The 21,766-nt window shown below is 26.0% G+C and overlaps 2 protein-coding genes across 4 annotated transcripts in view; one reads left to right on the plus strand and one right to left on the minus strand.

Moving 5' to 3' along the window:
* LOC107440819 (tetraspanin-4) overlaps positions 1–15,077 on the minus strand; it is a 244,927-nt gene extending 229,850 nt beyond the window's left edge. For 2 of the 3 annotated variants that reach the window (XM_043040730.3, XM_043040727.3), the window contains exon 1: positions 14,933–15,054. The gene's annotated coding sequence lies outside the window, so the exon portion shown is untranslated. Of the gene's footprint in view, positions 1–14,932 lie in introns of all 3 variants that reach the window. The other variant, XM_043040728.3, reaches the window with a different exon arrangement.
* Positions 1–21,766, plus strand: part of LOC107440814 (uncharacterized) — a 688,492-nt gene that overhangs the window by 318,928 nt on the left and 347,798 nt on the right. The window lies entirely within an intron of this gene.

A 21,766-nucleotide genomic window follows, 5' to 3' on the forward strand; every position in this document is an offset into this window, starting at 1 on the left:
ATTTTTGTAACGTAACTTTTTAAATTACAATGACAAAAACGATATCGTAAAAATTTGTTAGAGCAATTTTTAAATAAAAATAACAAAAACGTTATTGTAAAAGTATATTAGGACGATTTTCAAATAAAAAAACAAAAGCGATATCGTGAAGTATAAAAATGACAAAAAACGATAACATAAGAGTATATTAGGACAACTTTCCTAATAAAAATAACAGTATTAACTATTGCACCTTTAATATTGATTTATTTTTATGCAATTTTTACGAAATTGAAAGTAAAAATTACCCTTTTGTGATGAAAACTGAATGGTTTGTTGTTATAAACCTTAATCCATAACAAACATTGAGTTGATAATTAGAAGTGGTAAACGCTAAAAAAGTTTAAAAAGAGTTTATAAATTTTTAAGGTAGACGAAAAAATGAAAAATTCGCGACTTCTGTTAGCATTTTCCGTATCACTCTTTTTGGACTTCTAATTAAAAACATTAACATTTAAAATTATTAACATAAACATTTTAAAAAGTAAATTTCTAGCTTCCTTCCGTTTAGTGTTTAAATACATAATTAAATTTGTAAAAAAAATTACCTTTTTAAAAATACGAAAAATCTTTTTGTTATTTTTGTGCTATATTACAAAAAAGCAAGTTGTGTAATGTCTAACAGCGCTCTTCATTTCCCTATGTATAAAACAAAAAATTAAGATATTGTTTTTTGAATTAATACCATCTCAAGCTGATTGAACTTTGCACTTCAGATATTTTTTTTTTGCCAAAAAAAAAGAATTCGTTATTTTTACTATTTTTATATTTTTATTCTTTAATTATCCGTCAGATAATGAGGCAAAAATCGTAATTAATTCATAAAAAAATTGCTAATTTAGTTTTATTTTGGAATTCTATCTAGTTCCTTACAGAATTCTATGTCGTAGAAAATTTTCAAGTGATCATATTTAGTTTTTCGGTGCACAAAAAAGATCTATATATCAAAATTAACGATATAATGAGGCTCAATATAACGTGAGCTATTATGTATGGAGCTGAAAGTACCGACTTTCAGTGTGATAGTGCTGTTAACCGTAAATTCAACATTTACCGTACAAATACAAGAAACATTCCGTCATCGCTAGGCTGGGACATTAAATCCTTTACGGTCTCGGTACCCAATGTGGATGATCGAGATGTAAAATATGTTTAGTCTCACCAACTCTAAAGACTGTTTCGCAATAATTGTTCTTTCTTGGCATAAACTATTTTTTAACAAAATTTGAAAGTTTTCCCTTAAAATAAATTTTTTTAAATAGAATTTCTACTTGCGTCATGCTGCTCACCTCCAAACATTTCTCTTAAGATCTAAGATTAGTGAAAATTGATAACTTAGTAATAATTTTTTAAAATTATAGGTATTTTGTAAGTTCGCAGTCGTAATTAAATATTTTCGATTACTAAACAGGCTCATACATTAAATACACTTTGTGTTTTTACCACATTGTGCACGAAGCTGATCGTTTTCAATCCTGTCACGAATCTCCTTAACTATAACTTATTATTACTATTATTGTTCAGCTAATTGACTTTTCTACGAGTGAGACGATATTGACCTGACAGCCAAATGATGTTTCTGTGTGTTATCTACTAATGATAGTCACATGACAGTCGAATAATGTTTCATTTCATGACTGTTCAATTAAATGATGTGCTTTCATGCAACATGCATTGTCTGTTCGTCAACGCCGTTTTATCTCAAAACAGGGTCTGTTTAGAAGAAATTTGGGTCCGTTAACGGACCCTTCACAAAATATCTTTTCATAAAAACGGACCCTTCACAAAATTTTTTAACTTGAAAACGGACCCTTCACAAAATAACTTATCTTTTAATCAGACCCTTCACGAATTTGTTTATCTTCATTATTGTTTTGTTAATCGAATAAACCCTTTCCAGGAAGGGGGGGGGGAGAAAGACAGATGTAAACGAACTAAGTTTTGTCTTCAGCAGACGCTTCTTCCTTTATTCGTCCGAAATAAATATTCTGCTGCAGCAGTATAGGCTAAATACCAAATATTTGTATGTTGCATCTCTAATTGAGTAGCAGCAATTGCTGTTTATTTTTTTAATAGAGATAACCCTAGGTTCGAATCCCAGTGGTGGTTGGCTGATGTGAATTCTACTCCTGGCTCGCACCGACCACAACGTAGACGTAAAATATCTTCAGTGGTAGACGTAGCATGGGTTAGAATCCACTTGTCGTCGGGCTAACTTTGAGAGTAAATGCAGATGAGTTCCGTCAAAAAGTACTCTACGAAGGCTAGATTGTCCCAATGTTTTATACAGGAGATCTCTTTGTCTTCTGGGATGAGTTCAAAATGACAAGGCAACGGAGTTGAACATTGATAATCGTGAACTAAGAATCGGGTCGGCTATTAAAACACAGATAATAAATATAAAATGAGCTTGAAGTTATGATTAGTTCCATATACAGAATGTTTTGCTTATTTATTTTTGTTTGTTCAAAATAAAAATATAAATATTATAAAAATATTTTATATTTTAGTGTATTAATATATGAAAATATATTATGAAAAACTTAATTTTTTACGATTCTATTTTTGGAAAATTTAATTTAAAAAGAAGTTTAGTATTTACACTTGATAATCACAAACGCAGCGAAGCATCTACACTTATAATTGCTCTCAATCTTCAAAGAATATTTCGTAAAAACTATATGCTCTCAAAAACATTTCTTTGATGTTATTTTGGATACACAATCTTCGTATTTTCTATAAAACATATTTGGGTTGTTTTATTTCTAAAGTAATATTCTAACATAAGCTCATAACAATAATGGTGAACATATATTATTGTTATGAGAAATTCATAAATGTATAATGATTAACGTTTAAAGTCACTGATCACTGAACCATTATGAATATAAAATACGTCTACGCATCTAGCTCAAAATAGATTTTTTTTTTACAAATTCACTTAAATATGTGTATTATGTAATATTTTTATAATATATGAAACATATTTCAGATGTTTTATTTTTAATATAATATTCTAACATTAGCTTATAACAATGGTAAACAACCATTATTATTTTGAGTAATCAATAAATGTGTAATAATTAACTTATGAAGACACTGAACTATTTTAAATACATTACTATATAAATCCACAAATCTATCTTTAAATCGATTTTTTTACAGTTTCACTTAAATATGTATCTTTTATTCGTCGTTAGATTATAATCAGGAAATTATTTGCATTATTTAGCAATAAAGGAAACAAATTTATGCCATACAATAATTTAAATGTAAATGTAGAATAAACACGAATTAATTAAATGTAGAAAAAGCTGAGCAACACGTGATTTGCATATAAATGAACTGTAAAGGTGTCATTGCCTTAAATCAAATGATTTAATTCGACAGTTAAAAAAATTACTAAAATAAATCGTTATTATAATCAGTTTTAAAAAGAAAGAAAAAAACTTGATAATTATCAAAATATGTCTAGTTTTTCAAAAAAAAACTTAAGGTGATTAGAATAGAAATATAATTTTTATAAATGAGATAATGATTAAATAAACGTGTACAAGGTGTTTCGAAAAGATCTCCCTTAAAATTTGTATTTTTAGAATCTTTGTAAAAAGAAAATTTAAAAAGCTATACGCATTCGCATTTTAATTCTCAAATTGATCTTCAAGCAAAAAAAAAAAAAAAAAAAAAAAAAAAAAAAAAAAAAACCTAATTAAAACTGGAAATTTTTTTTAAACTGAAATAATACTAAATAGAAATTATCTGTTGTGAACTGTAACCAAAGAGAATGTTGGTGTAAAGAACACGAAAAGCCTGTTAGAATGCGATATCTTGAAAATCCTTCTTGCAATTCTCTTCTCCAATCAAATAGGTTTTTGCACAGTGCGCAAAAGAGAATAAATTTTGTTCTAAGTATCCGATTTTCATGTATTAGAACTCCATTTTAATGGTATGCGGGCCTAACTTGAAACATATTTATTAATTTTTGCAGACGATATTTTAAAATACGAAATCAGACTCAAAAACGTAATTTCTCTGCATAAACATTCCTTTTTTAATTTGGATTTCTTACCCTTAAAAAAACTAGTGAATCCACATTCTGAAAAGTATGATTCCAATAGTATGGTCAGTAGATTAGCCAAAAAGTTGCACCGTAATTCCATTTTTTTGTGTGTATTTCGTCATAATTTGAAATGTTTTTAAGTGAAACTAAAAATTTCTAAACTTAATTAAAAAATTCGCGTACTCAAAGATAATTCTGGGGAGGAAAATTTTTTAACAATTATTTTTTATAATTTCAGTTTATAATAGTCAAAAAAATTTAAATTATAAGACACAATTTTGCATCATTTTAAAGCATGCAGCTTTATATGCCAAAATATAAAATTGTTACAAATTCGGTTAAATAACTCTTCATATTCTTTTATAATTTATTTTCATTAAATTAGACTCACTTCTGATACAGTTTTAATTTATTGTTTTTACAAAATGTATAAAATAACTGAATTAAAATTACAGTCACCAATGTGTGTAATAAATTTAAAGAGCCTGCTAATGTACAGGATACACATATTTCTAAGTATCCGATTTTCATGTATTAGAACTCCATTTTAATGGTACGCGGGCCCGAGTTTTTAACTTTTTCCTGCACGGAAAAAATAATCTGTATGGTAAAGAGGTTTCTGGTAAAAAAAAACAACATAATTCTGATAATGAAATTAAAATATATTATATGGTATTTAAACCATTCATATGGTAATGGTTTCCGTTCATATGGTGAGGGTTTGCCAGAAATTCTGGTTTCGAAATTATAGTTCTCATTACCACACATATTGTGAAATATTAAGTAAATTTGATTGTATAAATAGTTTTTATACCATACTCTAAGGTATCATGATAAAATTACTTATTGTTACAATATTTACCAACTTTTATCACAGATAATAAAATAATATTTATTGTTAGTTTTCGTAAAATAGTTTTGAAAGCTCTACGGTAAGAAAAAAAATCCCGTGCTTTTTAGTGTTCCGTTGAGCCAAAAGCACAATAAATTTTACTGCATTTTGGAAGTTTTGACCAGTGAACTAGTAGAAGTGAAGGCATTATTTATTGCATAATGTTTGATTATTTTTAAATGAGTAGATTTAGATTATGTTCTCTAGAAAAATATAAAGAAGATCTATTGACTTTTAAAACATTTTGATGTATGATATTTTAACTCATAAGTTCAGTTTAGAAAAAAATTGTGTTCAAATAAAAACTACATCATAAAAAATATATTTTCTTATATTTATTTTTTATTAAAACGGGATTTCATTGCCTCTTAAGACATTGACAGAGAATACTCTTCCTTATTCCCACTTCAAATACACAAATTTCTTGGACAAAAAGGGTTATAAAATAATAAAAAAGTATAAATTATGCAAGATTCATTAAAAAATTATGAGTTTAAAATATGAAATTTGAATGGAATAAAAATAGGTTTTGAAATAATATTTTAATGTAAGGTATTAAAAGCTTATAAAACACAAATGCAGTTAAATCTTGCCCACCATTTTGTTCATTAATAGAATTGTTAATGTAAAAGTTATTTTTGAACAATAGTTTTCCATTAATTTAAATTGCATCTAACTACATAATTTCTTTAAAAATCATGGCATAATTTATTTTCATTATTAATCAGTATAAAATAAAGACGTACATAATTACTCTAAGTAAAAGCAATTACGAAATGATTTCATAAAAATGTTTTAATGTTTAAAAATATACAATAATTTGTTTATAAACATTTAATGTATAAACAAGTATTATCATTATATTTTAAATACAAATATTTAATTATTATCAATAAAAACTTTAAAAATAACATTTATTACTACTGTTTTCGATATTACGAAATTCATTGTAAAACTTTTTTTTATTTTTATTTTCCCAATAAGGCACATTTTTATTAACAGTTCAACTGAGCAATTGTCATTTCAATTGTATTTTATCTTCGACTTTTAACTATTTCAATTGACTAGGGGAATATTATCACGGAATCTTATTTAAATATACTTCATAAATATTGCACTTTAGTTCCTTTGAGAATCTAAAATGGAATACAATTGGAAAATGTAATGCTAGAATTTTGTGTCGTAATATTTGAAAGAGCTTTTGTCATATGTTTGTTTGATCAAAATATTAAATATACGATTAAATAAAAATTTCAGTTATTCTTATAATTTATTGCTTTTTAAATATTTGGGGAATTATTATTTTATTATTATTTCAATCTTTATGAAGAGCTATGTTTCAAATATTAAAATTTACTGATATGTATAATTAGATAATAATTTGTGCAATAAATCGTAAAATTGTAAATGAATTGTAATGCAATTAGTTGTAAATGTTACTAATAATATTTAATAAATATTTACCATATTTATACATTACTGTATTTATTTATTTATTAAAAAATGATAGTATTGCTCTTTAAAATTTAGTATCTTAATATTAAAAATAATAGAGTTCTGCGTAATTAAATAATAATATTAGCGACCTAAATAATATAATAAATAATAAATTAAATATAATAATAAAATAAATTAAATAACAAATTAAATAATATAATAAATAATAATATAATTAAATAACAAATTAAACAATATGATTAAAAACCTATAAATTTAGTTCATCTGACGACCAAATTTAGAATGCATAGTTTAAAAATGTGATTATCAAGAATATTTTAGACAATATTTCAATCAGTTTGCTCAAAATGCCAATTCTGTACAGATTCTAGTTATTTTAAACATGCTTCAACTGTGATGTAAAAATTTTAGCGAATGTTAAATTTAGGTATTTAAAAAAATAAGTATTAAAGTTTGTTTTTATTTCAAAGTAATATTCGAGTTTATTCCGATTTCCATCACAATATCAAGATATTTAAGTTTACAATTCATAACTTCATTTCTAAATGATACAAATTTACGTTTTTCTTTTGATGCGATTGGCGAAAAATGTGCATAATAACATGATTCTAGATAAACATTAAGAAATGTAATTCTCTTTTATAGCTTCGTTTGTTTCTACGATAAAATAGTTCTTGAAAAGTCCGGTAACGTACCCCAATTTCTCTTATCACTCATGCTATTATATACACAAAAAGATTAATTTATTTCAATGCATATTATTTAAATGAATATTTTAGACTTAATTTTGCACTTAATTATTATTGATAGTTATTTTAATTAATGTATAATGACAATTTCCAAAATTACCAAGTAAGGTAAATAGTAATAAAAGACTATCAAATATCAGAACCATTAAACATTGCACTCCAAACAATTTCCGATCAAATTACGATTTTACCGTAAAACACATTTTTCAAGGAACATGTAACGAAAACAAAACTTTTACATTAATAATTACAGTAAAATCACTGATTCTAATAAAATATATATTACTGTAAAAAAATACGGTATAATATTTTACTGTAAAAATAGATTATACGGTATAAACTGTTTTTTTTGTTTCGAATAAGCGCCTGTACTTTATATAATTTATCCCGGAATTTCATACGGTGAGATTATTTTTATAACTACAAAACGCAATGGAGAAAAAAAAACACTTTCTATATATATATATATATCTGTGTGTGTGTGTGTGTGTGTGTGTGTGTGTGTGTGTGCGTGTGCGTGTGCGTGTGCGTGTGTGTGTGTGTGTGTGTTTGTGTGTGTGTGTGTGTGTGTGTGTGTGTTACTTTTTGCATTGAAAAGTCAAATTTTTTTCAAAATGATTTTCATTTTTAGTATTATTATAATTGTTTTTATTAAATTTTAGAAAGAGCTATTGACATTTAAATTTTGATTTTATAATTGCAGAGAATATGATTTACTACTCAAAACTAAGCAAAAAAAATTAAAAATAGACTTATAAAAAAATTAAATATAGACTTAATTAAAATTATATTCATAAAAGATTTTTAGTAGGTGTTAAATAATACATTTATGGGAATATTTACAATTTTAAAAGTTAATTTAAAAAGTTTGTAAATTTATTATCTCCATCAATATTGCAGAACAATATTTATTGGGTCACTATTTTTTATATTTCCTATTCATAATACTCTTTTGAGTTCTAATGACCATAAGAACTTCCTTTAATTTTGTATCAAAATTGTCAAGATGATATTTATTTGCCTGACGGTATTATTTCTCAGAACAATAACCTAACTTCAAACACTTGAAAATAAAGGAAAATTAAGGAACAGGGATATAAAGCAACTAATTTTTCGTTCCATGTAGTGGTCGTCATCAATCGTGATTACACAACGATACATTAATATATTCTGTAAATAACAGGAGAAAAATATGACTTCATTTTGGTGAGTCTTAAATAAGGACTTTATGGAAACTAACGACTTAAGATAAATTTCAAACATAATGAAGAGGAATTTGTTTTTTCGTCAGGAAAATAAACAACCAACTTATAACAGTGAATTCACTGAATTCACTCTATTTAGAAACTCTTTTATTTCAATCTATTAAAAAATTAAAATAAATAAGTGACTCGTATAATTCTGTTAAGATTGATTTCTAATTCATACTTTAATAAATAATTTGCGTCTTTAGTAAAACGATTTGTTATTTGTTGAAAATTTAATTATATTTATAATTTATCATTGAAAAAATATAAGGAAATTAAAAAAAACCTAACTGATTAGGGTGTTAAGAAGGGTTAATACTAAACTAGAAATCATTTTTAGTAATCGGCCCATTAGAAAAAAGTGAATTATATTTTATTTTATATCATATGATTTTAAGTATTATGTGTAATAAGTAACACATTATAATAAGGCATTCCATTGAATATTTACATAGATAGTTTTTTAATTTACATTATTATTTATCATTATAACATTTACATCCATCACTATTTAAAACCTAATATCAAAAGTATATTTTCTTTTAATTAAAGATATTATGTCAAAAGAAAATCACAATTAAATTAATAAATAGTAATTACATTATATTTTACAATGCATTCAGAAGAAACAAATTTTACCCTGAATTTAAAAAAATATATATATTCAGGATAAAATATGTTATAAATTCAAGAGATACATATTTAACCTTGAACGCACTTCAAAAAGCACCCATGCTTAATATAGAAATACTTAATCTAAAAATGCTTAGTATAAAAATGCTTAATATAAAATTCCTTTTTGGTATAAAACTTTCTAACATTATTTTAACTGTTGATAAAACATAGAAGGAATACAAGAAATAAGAATAAAAATATAAGAAAACATTCATGTCCAAAGCTATTTTATTGTGTAAAAGGTAATAATGTTACCTCGAGGCTGGAATCATCACCCTTAATTTATATTTCATCCGAGTCTTTCTACATGAATTCATAGCTTAAAATATATTTCTTTTTTAGTTTGAAGAAATAGAAAAGCATTTTTTTTTCACAAAGAGCCATAAATAATCAAAATCCCAATTAAAAGGTTATTATCTGAGTTAATCGGTAATAATACTCATTAAGAAAATCCCCAAAATTCCTTCGAGTCTATATGACGTCATATTTTTGAACAAATCAAGATCTCTGAATTTTCCCTTTTCAATGACGTTCAATTGAATAAAGAAAAATCTTGCAGCAGATTCCCTTTCAAACTCCTAAATAAATTGCAGGAATTTGTGTGGCTTTTTGATAGTGTCATGGATAGCTAGCTCGGTTCCCGATCCTAATATCCCTTCTTGTGAAGAACCATCAATGTAAACTGGGGGAAAATTCAACGTAAGCTGTGAAATAAAGTTATTTATTATTAATAAAATGTCTGTTTATTTGAAATAGCTTGAAGTGTTGTTTTATCACTTTAATAAAAGATAGACTTATTCAGAAGGTTAGCAAATATTATTCACCATAGCTGTTCTATTTTTCATCCAGACTGTTGCCATACAACATACAAGAAATGATTTATAATCATCTTGCTTAATTGATTCATTATCGATTAAGAATAATACTGCAAGCTAATTCTTTTGTAAATTCTATCCATTGAAAGACATTTTATTCGATATATATTTTAGAGTCCTTATTTAAAATTAAGGAAAAAACACAGTCACATTAGAGGTCACCAACTAAAAATTAGTTGTTATGAAATCTATGCCAAGTATGTAGAGAATTTTTGAAGAAGATGGGAATGAAAACATTTAAACAAGTTTGATTCTTGTAATAATTATAATCTGTGACAAATAATTTATCACAGTAAACGGGTGGAACTCTTATTCTATCGAACTTTTTGCAAAGAATATTTTTCTTACAACTCATGAAGGAAAAATGTGCCTTCAAGAAAATCTATTCAAGATATCATCGCGAATTTAAAAGTACATATAATTAGAAGTACAAAATTCAAATTGCGCATAATTGGGATTAAAATTGCATTGTGATTAAAATGCACGAGCTTTAAAAAAAATTCCAAAACATTAAAAACGTTTCATTTAATTATAATTTAACTATTCCTTATGTATATATTTATAATTTTTAAAAATTATTTTTGTAGTAATATTCTTATCGATGTGCTATAGGGTGACCATCCACGTACAATATATACATGAATGTAGCTTTGGGCATTTTCATGTCATTCACGTTTTTAAAAATACTGAATTTGCAGTTACTCTTGTCTGGATAGTATGTCACTGTACAAGAACAAAAATTTAAAAATTATAAATCAAGATTACCTCGAAGGTAGTAATTGAAAAACATTCTGGTGCATCATAAGTATTTACGAGGTAAGGAACACAAAAATTATCCGAATTTTTTTTCAATATTATTTATAAAATAGTATTAATTCTTTTTGAAAATCGTGAAAAAATATTGTTTCTATATCAATGAAGTTGCGATATGTTACTTAAATACATTTTTTATTGTATTTTATATATATATATATATATATATATATATATATATATATATATATATATAATATATATATATATATATATATATATATATATATATAATATATATATATATATATATATATATATATATATATATAAGTTCAAAATGAAGAATAAAACAAAGAAAAATTATAGACATATGAAAAAAAGGGGGTGGGAAATAATGAGTAAAAAAAAAAAAAAAAACAACAAACAACATTTTATTAAAAAAAAAAAAAAAAAGTGAAATGTTATTTAAAAAACCGGAAAAAAAGCCGGAAAAAAAAAGATATAATCTTTTCTTCAGCCCACACGATTATATCCGCAAAACAGAGTGCTTTCTGATATTGTATCAATAAAGCCAAAGCAAAATATATTAATACAATAGTGTGAGGAGCACTCAAAAAAATTTTTTTATAAAATAACACATAAAAATAGATCATAAAAAGTAAATATAACATGTAAAAACAGATAATAAAATAAAATAAAAAGAAAAAATAAAATAAAAAGAAAAAACATTAAAAAGGGGGGACTATAAAGCGAGTAGCAAAATCATAACAACTTACATGGACAGTTATTTTTCAAGAATGATTTAAAAATGTTTTCGCAGAAAGATTGCCAGATTACAAAATATGAAAACAAAAGATGAAAACAAAAGCGCAAATTGAGTGTAACAAAAGGGTTCTAAAGTGTCGTTCTTACTGCACTGCTGAAGTGATTTGTTATTCTGAGTTTTGATTTGTTAGTTACCAAGGATGGGCCCGAAATGGATGTGCACAAGGTAATATTATACTGGATAATTTTAAAAATTGATCATAAATAGTTTTAGAAGATAGATGTTTATTTAAGAAAAAATATAAAATAGAAAAGAGAAACATAAATTGCCTGCTTTGCAAATAATATATTTGTATAATAATATATTATAATATATAAAATATTGTTTTTCTTAACTTTCCTAGTGTTTTCTTGTATTTATTTATTTATTTATTTATTATATATATATATATATATATATATATATATATATATATATATATATATATATATATATATATATATATATATATATATATATATATATATATATATATATATATATATATATATATATATATATGCATGCTCCTATATTTAATGAAACTTTATTCATTTATATACCTGAAATTAATGTACTATTTTCAGGTATATAAAAGATATAAAAATTTATGAACATTAAGTATATGTTTTAAAGAATGTCTCTTTAAAAACAATGCAGAATTTTTGTGTACCTATATAAGGAAAAATACCCCCCTCCACTAGAAAAAAAAACAATTCAAAAGAATACAAAATCAGAATTGGCAGTTTTATCGTATACATGTCGTTTTGTTTGTATTGTGTCATTTTATACATTAATATTTGTGAAAATTGCAACTGCATGGCATAAATGAACATGCGCTATAAAAGGCGGCACCTGCGCATTCACTTTGTGATTGCATGTCTTACTCCACTTTACATTTCATGCAAGTTTGGTTCAATTTGTATGATTCCTTTGTGCTGTTGAAATTTTCACAAACATGTATATAGTATGAATTATTTTGATAAATAAAGGATTGCTTTTCAAATATTCAATTTTATTTTATTTTATTTTGTGACCTAATCAAACCAGTTGCCGTGTTTTCGCTTTTTTCCCCGTTTTTTTAGTACTTACATTTTTTAGTTGCTGTAATTATAATCCAAAGTCAGTAACCAATATTACTTGCTTGTTAGAATTTTCTTTCTTCGTTAAATATTAATAGTATCACGCATTCTATTTATTCTTTAAATGCTGAAGTTATTTAATCTCTTATCCCTTTCATAGCTGCGTATGCGTGTGTTTTAAGTTTCGATAATTTTATAACAGTCGTACTGGATTTCTGTTCTTAAGGGTTTGGAAACTGTTTCTTTTAGGTTTTATTAAATGATGCGTATGACGCTTGTAAATTTTATGAATTTCAGAGACTATGCTTTTATTTTTTAAAGCTTTATTGTTAAAACTTCTTTACTCTCATATATTTATTTAATTTATTTCTCATATAATTATCAGATTAAAACTTAACCGCACATGTTTTCATATATGTTTGTTATGAAGCACGTTTGGAATTTTAATTTTATTTCAAGAACTTGTGTACCCCTAAAAATTTATCTGATATGTTTCTCATATGTGAATCCCATTAAGAAACAGCACATGTTTTCTAATAGGGTTGTTATAAAACATATTTTAGAGTTTCATTTTAACAACTTCTCCACCCCTATATATTTATATGATATATTTCTTATTTGTGTATCTAATTAAAATTTACCTGTACATGTATTCATATATTTCGGTTTAAAACTTGCTTATTTAGAAACGGTACATTAATATTGAGTTTCATTTTTTAAGTACTTTTCTATCCTAGTGTATTTATATGATGAATTTTTATGTATGAATTCGATTAAAGTTTAAATGTAGAAAATGATATAAACTATATTTCATAGAAAAACTATTTTTGAGTGATATGTACATGATAGTTAAGGGATTCTATTAAGTTCTTTATATTTATATATTTTTAAAATTAGCGTTTTGAAACATGTTTACTTAATTCGGATGTAAAAATTGTTAAGTTATATTGCGAATTGAACAGAATTTATTACGCATGTATGTTTATGTAATCCTTTGCATGTATGTTTATCCTATTTTCTCCTAAGTGAACTATTATACCCGAAGATAATGAAAATTACAAAAATAAATAAATATAAAAAGAAAGAGCGAGATTCGCCGTGTCAGAAAGTATACCTAATGTTACTAAATTAGACAAGTTTTTCCATCGATGCTAATAACCCTTTGACAATTTTAACGAGGTATCGTAAAAACACTAACTAATTTATTTTTCTTTTAAGAAAATAACTGTTTTAAACTTATAAAATTATTATAGTATGGATGTTTTAATTCTAATTAATTGTTTGCTTTAGTCTAATCTACATGTAATTAATATTCTAGTATAGAATTGGATTCTAGTATTAGAGATTAATATTGTAATTAAAGTAAATAATGATGGAATATAAAAATATGCAAGTTAAATAGTTTCATAACAATTTTCTTCTCATCTTCTGAAAAATATTGTTACCCAATTAAAATATTTGCTTAATTAAAAGTTGCATGGGTCACAAATACAAACAAATCTTTTCTAATTTTAAAGATATATTTTATGCGTTTTATATAATGGGACAAATAAATTCTTTTAATTATTTCACACAGACTGAATCTTAAACCTATCCACTTCTAAACAAAATAACAAAAAAAATAATTAATTAACTAATCAATTAAATAGATTATTTTAAGGGATTCAATTATCTCGTAAGTTTTATTCATTCAATAAAACTTTTTTTCCCTCTCCTCTTAACAAGTATAATTTTAATGTGGATATTCTAAGTTCAGATTATTCTACAAAATAAAGTATATAAAATGATATTAAAAGCAAAATAAGTTAATGATTTAGTGAAATTTAATAAAATATAAACACTGGAATACATTTTCCAAACATTCTTATTATGAACATTAGCTTTTGTATTTAAATTATAAAGATAAAATATAAATTTTTGTTTTGATTGGCAATCATATATATTTGTAAAATTTTTTCTCAGTTGTGAAGGGAGAGCTGCATTTAATGAAACTTTAAATAGAATAGAGCTAGCTGGGTTTTTTCCTTGCATTAAATAGTTCTGAATTTATGCCAGAAAAAACATCTGACAGCATTTCAAAAATGTGTTTTGCATTTGTTTTGAATGTCACTTCGAATACAGTACTATAAAATGAAAAACGTTCGATAGCAAGCGATTACTACTACTAATGTTCCTAGGTACATAAGCACCGGTGCAATTTGTTCATTCCTCCTTTAAATGACAGTGCCAGATACCACAATGGAAAAGTCATTAATATCGTAGCGCTTAATAAAAAAATTAGTTTTTTCACTCACCCTTTTCAAAAGCAAAACCTTGGATTTATTCCAGAGTAACTCACGTTCGCGAATCGTTACATCACCTATGAACAATTCCTCCACCTCTTCCGTTGAAGATGATTCTCTTCTCTATATTTCCCCTAATCTTGTGCCGGTCGTTCTTGGCGACGGCGAAAAGGTAGCCAAGCACTGTAAAAGATGAGGGCTTGGCTTCAATGCGTCATATGACGGGATCGCACGAACTCAGAATAAATTTTAGTAATTTCATTACATATTATATCCGATTTATTTTTTATTTCACCTGTTTAGTTAAAATTAAAAATACGAATTCAAAATCAAGGGTTTTGTATTTATTTATGTATGAACTATCGCTTGCAATTTAAAAATCGTTTGTTTTTTATTTTTAATATCTTTTCATTTATGTTGCCATTCGGCAACAATTTCAAAACCGTTTGCATATTTTCCAGGGATTAATAATGCTTGAATCATTTTAGATTGATTTTATGCAACAGTATCGCCAAATAAGCGATTTGGAAGGTGACCTTAGTTAAAACATACTAGCTTTGCTGGTGTGAGGTTGCTAACTTGCGCATATAATGTTTAAAAAGTGTGAAAAATTTAAAGATGTAACCAAATTTTAAGAATAGCATTCAACAAACAATAATTTTAAATTCATCGTTTGCAGTTTGCTTCATATTGTTGGATAGTTTTTATTTAAAAAAAGACCTTTCTACGTGATTTAAATATGTTTTTAAGCATAATTGTTTTAAAAATAAATACTTTTTTTCGGTAACTTTTTTTTAATCTTTGAAATAGCTATGACCAATTTAGCTTTTAAAACGTGTGTAGTGTTTATATAATAGGTATTTATTAATTTATTTAAATTGTATTGTATTGAAAATATGCATTATTTTCAAATTAAGTTTAAGTAACTTAGTAATTTAGGTAGTCAAAATTGAGAATTTTGATTGAAACTGATTTTGAATGTTATTTAATGAGAAATGCACTTTTTCTCTTAGATACATTTCTTGTTTTGAATTCAAAACAAAACACGAAATTAAAACGCGAAAAAAACTAAATATTTACAAATATTTCTTTTTAATTTTTTGACTTTAAATTTATAGTGTGCCATTTATAGAACACTTTAACGTTTTAACTGCCAAACAATTATTAGAAAGACGTTTTTAAAACTAACACTTTTGTGCTTATATTGCTACTCACTGCTTTAATTATTACGTAAAAACCTATTCAAAATGTTTGTTGGCACGAAATAAATGTAGGAATGTTAGGGCTAAAAAAATTTTTTTTAGTTATACTTTGGACTGAGTGATCCAAACAGTATACTCGAGAAAATTGTCAGTGTTTAACGTTTTTAATGTTGGTGTTTATTTCGTGCCATTGCTTTAAAGATTAAAACCATGTAAGAATGCATACTAGTTTTAAAAAATAAAACAAAAGTAACTGTTGAATAAAAACATTTTTAGTCTTAAAATTAGTTTAATTACAACTTTAATATTTAGTTTCCCATAGAGTTTGGCGCAAAACAAAGTTTTAAATTGCAACTTAGCGCCAAATTTGAACCAAGTGGTTCCCATATTGATTAAATGATTATATTTACACAGCATTTTTCTTTAATGACAGTTTTACATCCTTGGAAACAATCATGTTGTGCTTTAAAAAGAAAAATGCAATCGCTTTCAGTTTTCGTATAATTTTACGAACCTTAATCAATAAGTAAACACGAGCCATTATTGTTGGATTGCGTGAATGAAGTTAGGTTTATGTTTAAACGAACTTAAATTCTATTTATAAAGCTTAATTGACTTTTAATATTCTAATTATTTTCCATAAAATACTGAAAATAGCAGGATTTATCATGCCGTTTAAGCTACACATTGAATAATTTATTTTTGTGTTAGCAAAAAGGTATCTTTATGCATTTGAATTTAATTCATTATCTCTTATGATTTAAAAACCGTTTTTTTTTTTTTTTTGATGTCCTTTCATACATCTTCAATATACTTTTAAGAAAATCTGATAAATCAAATATGATTCTAATAAAATTTAAATTGCAAATCATTTAATCTTTTTCCTAACCTATATATTATATGAACACACCAACAATCAAGGATATAAAATTACGAGAGTTTTTTTTTTTGGTGATAGGATTAGATTTTATTGAAAAGAACGTTTTAAAATCACAAATAGCAAAAATTTATTAAAAATCAATACACGTTTCGTTGTTACAATGGTATTTATTAGTAGGATAAAAGACATTTTTTTTTATCTGCTCACTTTTCTTTTTATCATCTCTTTTATCTGATTTTTGTTTTACTGATAAAAATGTACCATTGTGACATTGGAAAGCGCATTGTTTTTTAATACATTTTTACTATTTGTGATTTTAAAAAGCTGTTTTTAATGGTATCATGCAGATTGCCCCGACATTAACGCAAAATTTTAAATGAGGGTCATGAATGTTACTCACGAGAAGAAACTATATCGAAGCAGCTGATGGTCAAGTGATATTAAAAAGGAAGCAATACACGAAAGAATATTGAGTTTTCATTTTGAACATTACTTTAATAATTTAACCATTTCCAATTTTTGATTTTGGTGAGCTTAACTAGCCACTTGAATCATTAGATTTCAAACGCTTGTGAAAGTTTTCTTTTTCTTTCTTTATTTATTTTTATTTCTTAGACATATGTATGTCACTATAAGCCCATAACTACTTACGCCTGGAGGACAAAATTCAACAGCATATTGATAAAAATTAGACACATTTCTGCAAAAAATGGTTTTTGAAATTTTTGACTAAACATTTTGTACATACCATCAAAATCACTAATACCCTATTTTCAATATGTTATTCATACATAATTCTATACTTTATACTTAGGAAATCAATAAAATATTCACAATTTTTAATTAAAAACCTGTTTTTTTTAAAATTCAAGATTATTTGTATGACATTTGGGACACAATGTTTAATACTAGGTTCTCAACTTACTATTATGGTTTTAGAAATATCCTCGGTTTTTACACTTTTGATGAACTACACTTGGATATAATAATGACATATCTACTCCGAAAAAGAGAGGACAACCAGTACTTTTTACCGTGAAATCCTTTTTAACTGCAAAATTTTGCAGAACACGTATTCTAATTTACCGTAATTTTTATACAGTAATATTTATTGTAAAATCAATGAAACACACTGAGAAAAACATTTGATAAACATTACTGATTTGATAAACATTACTGAGAAAATTTTGGTATAAAATTTTAAGGTAAAAATAGATTTAACGTATCCTGCATACAAGGTACCAGCTTTTTTTCCCTTTATTTTTTCCGGAATCTTTCGCATACTAAATAAGTCTTCTGAAAGAAGCGCCGTTATTGTTTCTGTCAAAGAGTTAAGTATTTTTAGTAGAAATAGAATAGTAGAAGTTGAAGTTAATTTTAAAAAAAATACCCTCTAACTTTTTTTTAAAGAAAAAGTATATATATAGTGTAAAGTCTCAAAAAAATTTCTAAATATATTTTAACAAGTTAGTAAAATATAAATTAGATTCTAAATATTTAAATATTAGTTTTAAAATTTAATTAAATTAGAAAGAAATGTCTTATGAATGAATACATAAGACATTTTAGTAATCTTAAGAATTATACATGTATTTAAAGGTTTTGAGCCTTTTACCTGCAAACTTAAAATGCAGACACAATTCTCAAAACATAATGAAACTTTAAAAAGAAAGAATAAAGACATTATTTTAAGCACTATTTTATCTTTCAAAATTCACATAAGAAATATATGGATGTACAGTACTGCAAAGTGTTAATGAAATTTTATTTTCGTTAGAAAATATCGATATTTTACTGAATGGCTTGATTTTGTTTTTCAGTTTAACCGATTTGCATTGTTATTGACCGTCAAACTGAACAATCTAATTCGAATGAAGAAAAAAAAACTTTTTACAAAACAAATTAACAAAGCAACAACATTGATTTAACAAAACATTTTTATTGACATTTGAAAAATAATGAGTAGTTACACAAAGTTAACTACTGATAAGTTTAGATGGAGAATTTTATAAAAAGTGCCCTATCCTTATTTATGATGTGACCAGGAAAGCTGTTATAAAATAACTTTAAAAATGTTTTAATAATACTTCTGACTTTGTAATTTGGTAACTAGGTTTCACGAACCTAGTTACCAAATTACAATGGTTCAATGAATGACGTGAGGTAAAAATTATTTCAAAATATTAATTAGCTACTTTCTAAATAAGGAAATTGGATTCATAAAATTTTCTTTTCGTTTAGATTGAGCGAATAGAATATTTTTCTGTCAGACGAAAAACCCTTTACAATTGGCTCATAAATATATGTTATATTGGATACTATTAGAAAGGAGTTCAAGCTTGCATTCCAACTTTAAGATAGATTAACAAGAGTTTCGAAAATGACTCGTTGATAAACCTACTAAAAGGAAAACAGAAGGAAACGTTATGCACAAGAAACCAGGGCTAAAGAGAATAGAAGGGCTGGTTCATTCCTTTGAAGTAGCTCTCGCCGCGCCAATCCTCCGATTTTCTCTAGTGACGTCACTTTGGCGCAAAGCTCGCACTTTTACTTCAGGAACGGAGCGTTCGGCCCTACTAGCTCTTACTAATATTGGAGCATTTCCTTTTGCGAGATATTCTAAGACATTTGTTATTTTCTATAATGACTTTCCTCAGTTTTTGCAGTGAATTTACAAGAATTTAAAACTATTATCGAAATGCCAGTTTGCACGATTGCAACTTGAAAACATTTTATAGAGAAACAAAAGGAAAAAATATAATTTTCCGCGTGTTCCCTAAAGTAAATGAACAACTATGTAAAGAATAGATTCCGAAATGACACAGTTAATATAAAACAGCAATACGTTTATTCTGTCGTTAAGAAAAAATTCATTATCTAAATAGAAACCGCCTCGTTACTTCAAAAAGAAAGGCAGGTGAAAAAAATTAAAAAATGGATAAAGTCAAAGAAAATTAAAATGTAAATAAAAAGTACAAATAAAATATATAGTATATAGTTGGAATTCTCCTAATTTCATAATATATTTTTTAATGTAGTTATTCTAAATATTTATGATTTTTTTTAAAAATTATATTCTCTTAAATTTAAATATCTATAAATTATATCATCGTAAATTTAAATATCTATAAACAATTGTAAAATTTCTAATGTCATTATGAACCTAAATTATTATTTTGTTTCAGCAATTAGCTTTTAAGGTTGATGTTTCCTAATAATTAAGTATGAACAAATTGCTATTAACGGCATATTTTAAAATCAGGGATTCTAAATTTAACTCAACTTATTGTTATAAAGGAATATGTAGATAAAAAAATGTGTCGATATATGCTTTCATTTTTCTTAATAATTGAAGTTAAAACTGAACATTTTAAAATAAAGTATTTATAGTGTCATTTTCGTCAACTAGTAAAACATTTTTATAAGTTTAAAATTGTATTTTTTTTAATATAATGGCCAAGAAAGTTTTTTTGAACTATGTTTATGAACGGAAATAATGTGTTAATTACGTAAAGTTTGAAAGCTAATAACCAGAAAAAGTCTAACTTATTTTTACGAAGAGAAAAATGCAGTTATCATAATATCTTTGCGCCGACCAGTCTGTGTAGGGGGCAGGGAACTGTCCTTGCATCAGAAAGGTTCTGGGTTCGAATCCCGGGCAAGGCATGGATGTTTCTTTCCCTCTATCTGTGTTCTATGTCCTTTCTCCTTTGTGTGTGAATGTGACCCGCCCTATAAACGGGTTGTGGTAGTGTGACGTGGGCGACGCTGTTCCACCGCCGTGGCTTCGCCACAGGTGCCCACTGGGTAACGAAAAGAGAATTAGCAGTTCTGGCACTTTCTGTGGCCAATGGACAATAGCTCCAAGTGCCCGCCATTAAAAAAAATAAAATAAAATAATATCTTTGCTTACGATCTCCGAGATCTGTGGACACAGTGACGTCATGAGGAGGGAAATCGTAGCTTCAGCTCTAAGAGCGGAGTGAACTAGCCCTTCTATTCTCTTTAGCCCTGACAAGAAACTATAGTTTTTATTTTCTCTAAGATTCGTTATCAGTTACTAAGTTTTCCAACAGATGACGCTACTAAATGGGAAAAACTATGTAACAATGATTTAAAAATTGTAGTAATGTTGCTCTTTTTATCAGCAGCGCCATTTTTTTGATGAACTTAGAAACTATTTTTAAAATTGGGAAAAAATAAAGAGTAAGCTCCTAAAACAGCACGAGGCATCCATATATGTCTGTCTTTCTTTTTTTTAAAATTAATTTTCAAACTCTCTGTTGTTTTTCAGGCACCTAAAGTAAAATAGCTTTATTGTCATACAAAGACTCTGAAATATTTGCTTGAAAATGAAAACGGGGGTTTTAGTATGGTTTTAGTTATAACTTTGAAAGTGATAGTTTTTTGTGACTAATAATTTAAAGATAATTGCGTAACTTTTTTTTAATTTCTTTGAGAGTAAAAAAACATCTTTATTAAAAATTTGCTTCAGTTGAAAGAATTTTGTATTCATTCTGAAATACCTCTTGTTTTGACTTAATAGACATTTTTTTTTTCGTTTCTTCCAATGATTTTAGTCTTCTTTTACATTAGCAAACGACTTTGCTTTGTTGCCAAAGAAAATTATTTAATACCTCTGCTTTCTATCTTCGTGTGTTCTCTTGAAAGAAGAGTAAAAAGGTGGTTAACATCTTCGAGACAACATCTTCCTCACGGGTGTTCTTTTCAATGGCGAAGGGAAGGCCATAAAACATCTTCGAA

Source organism: Parasteatoda tepidariorum, chromosome 8 (genome assembly GCF_982258835.1).
Source record: "Parasteatoda tepidariorum strain Cologne lab strain chromosome 8, Ptep-v5.0, whole genome shotgun sequence".
In the NCBI taxonomy this organism is placed as follows: Eukaryota; Metazoa; Arthropoda; class Arachnida; order Araneae; family Theridiidae; genus Parasteatoda; species Parasteatoda tepidariorum.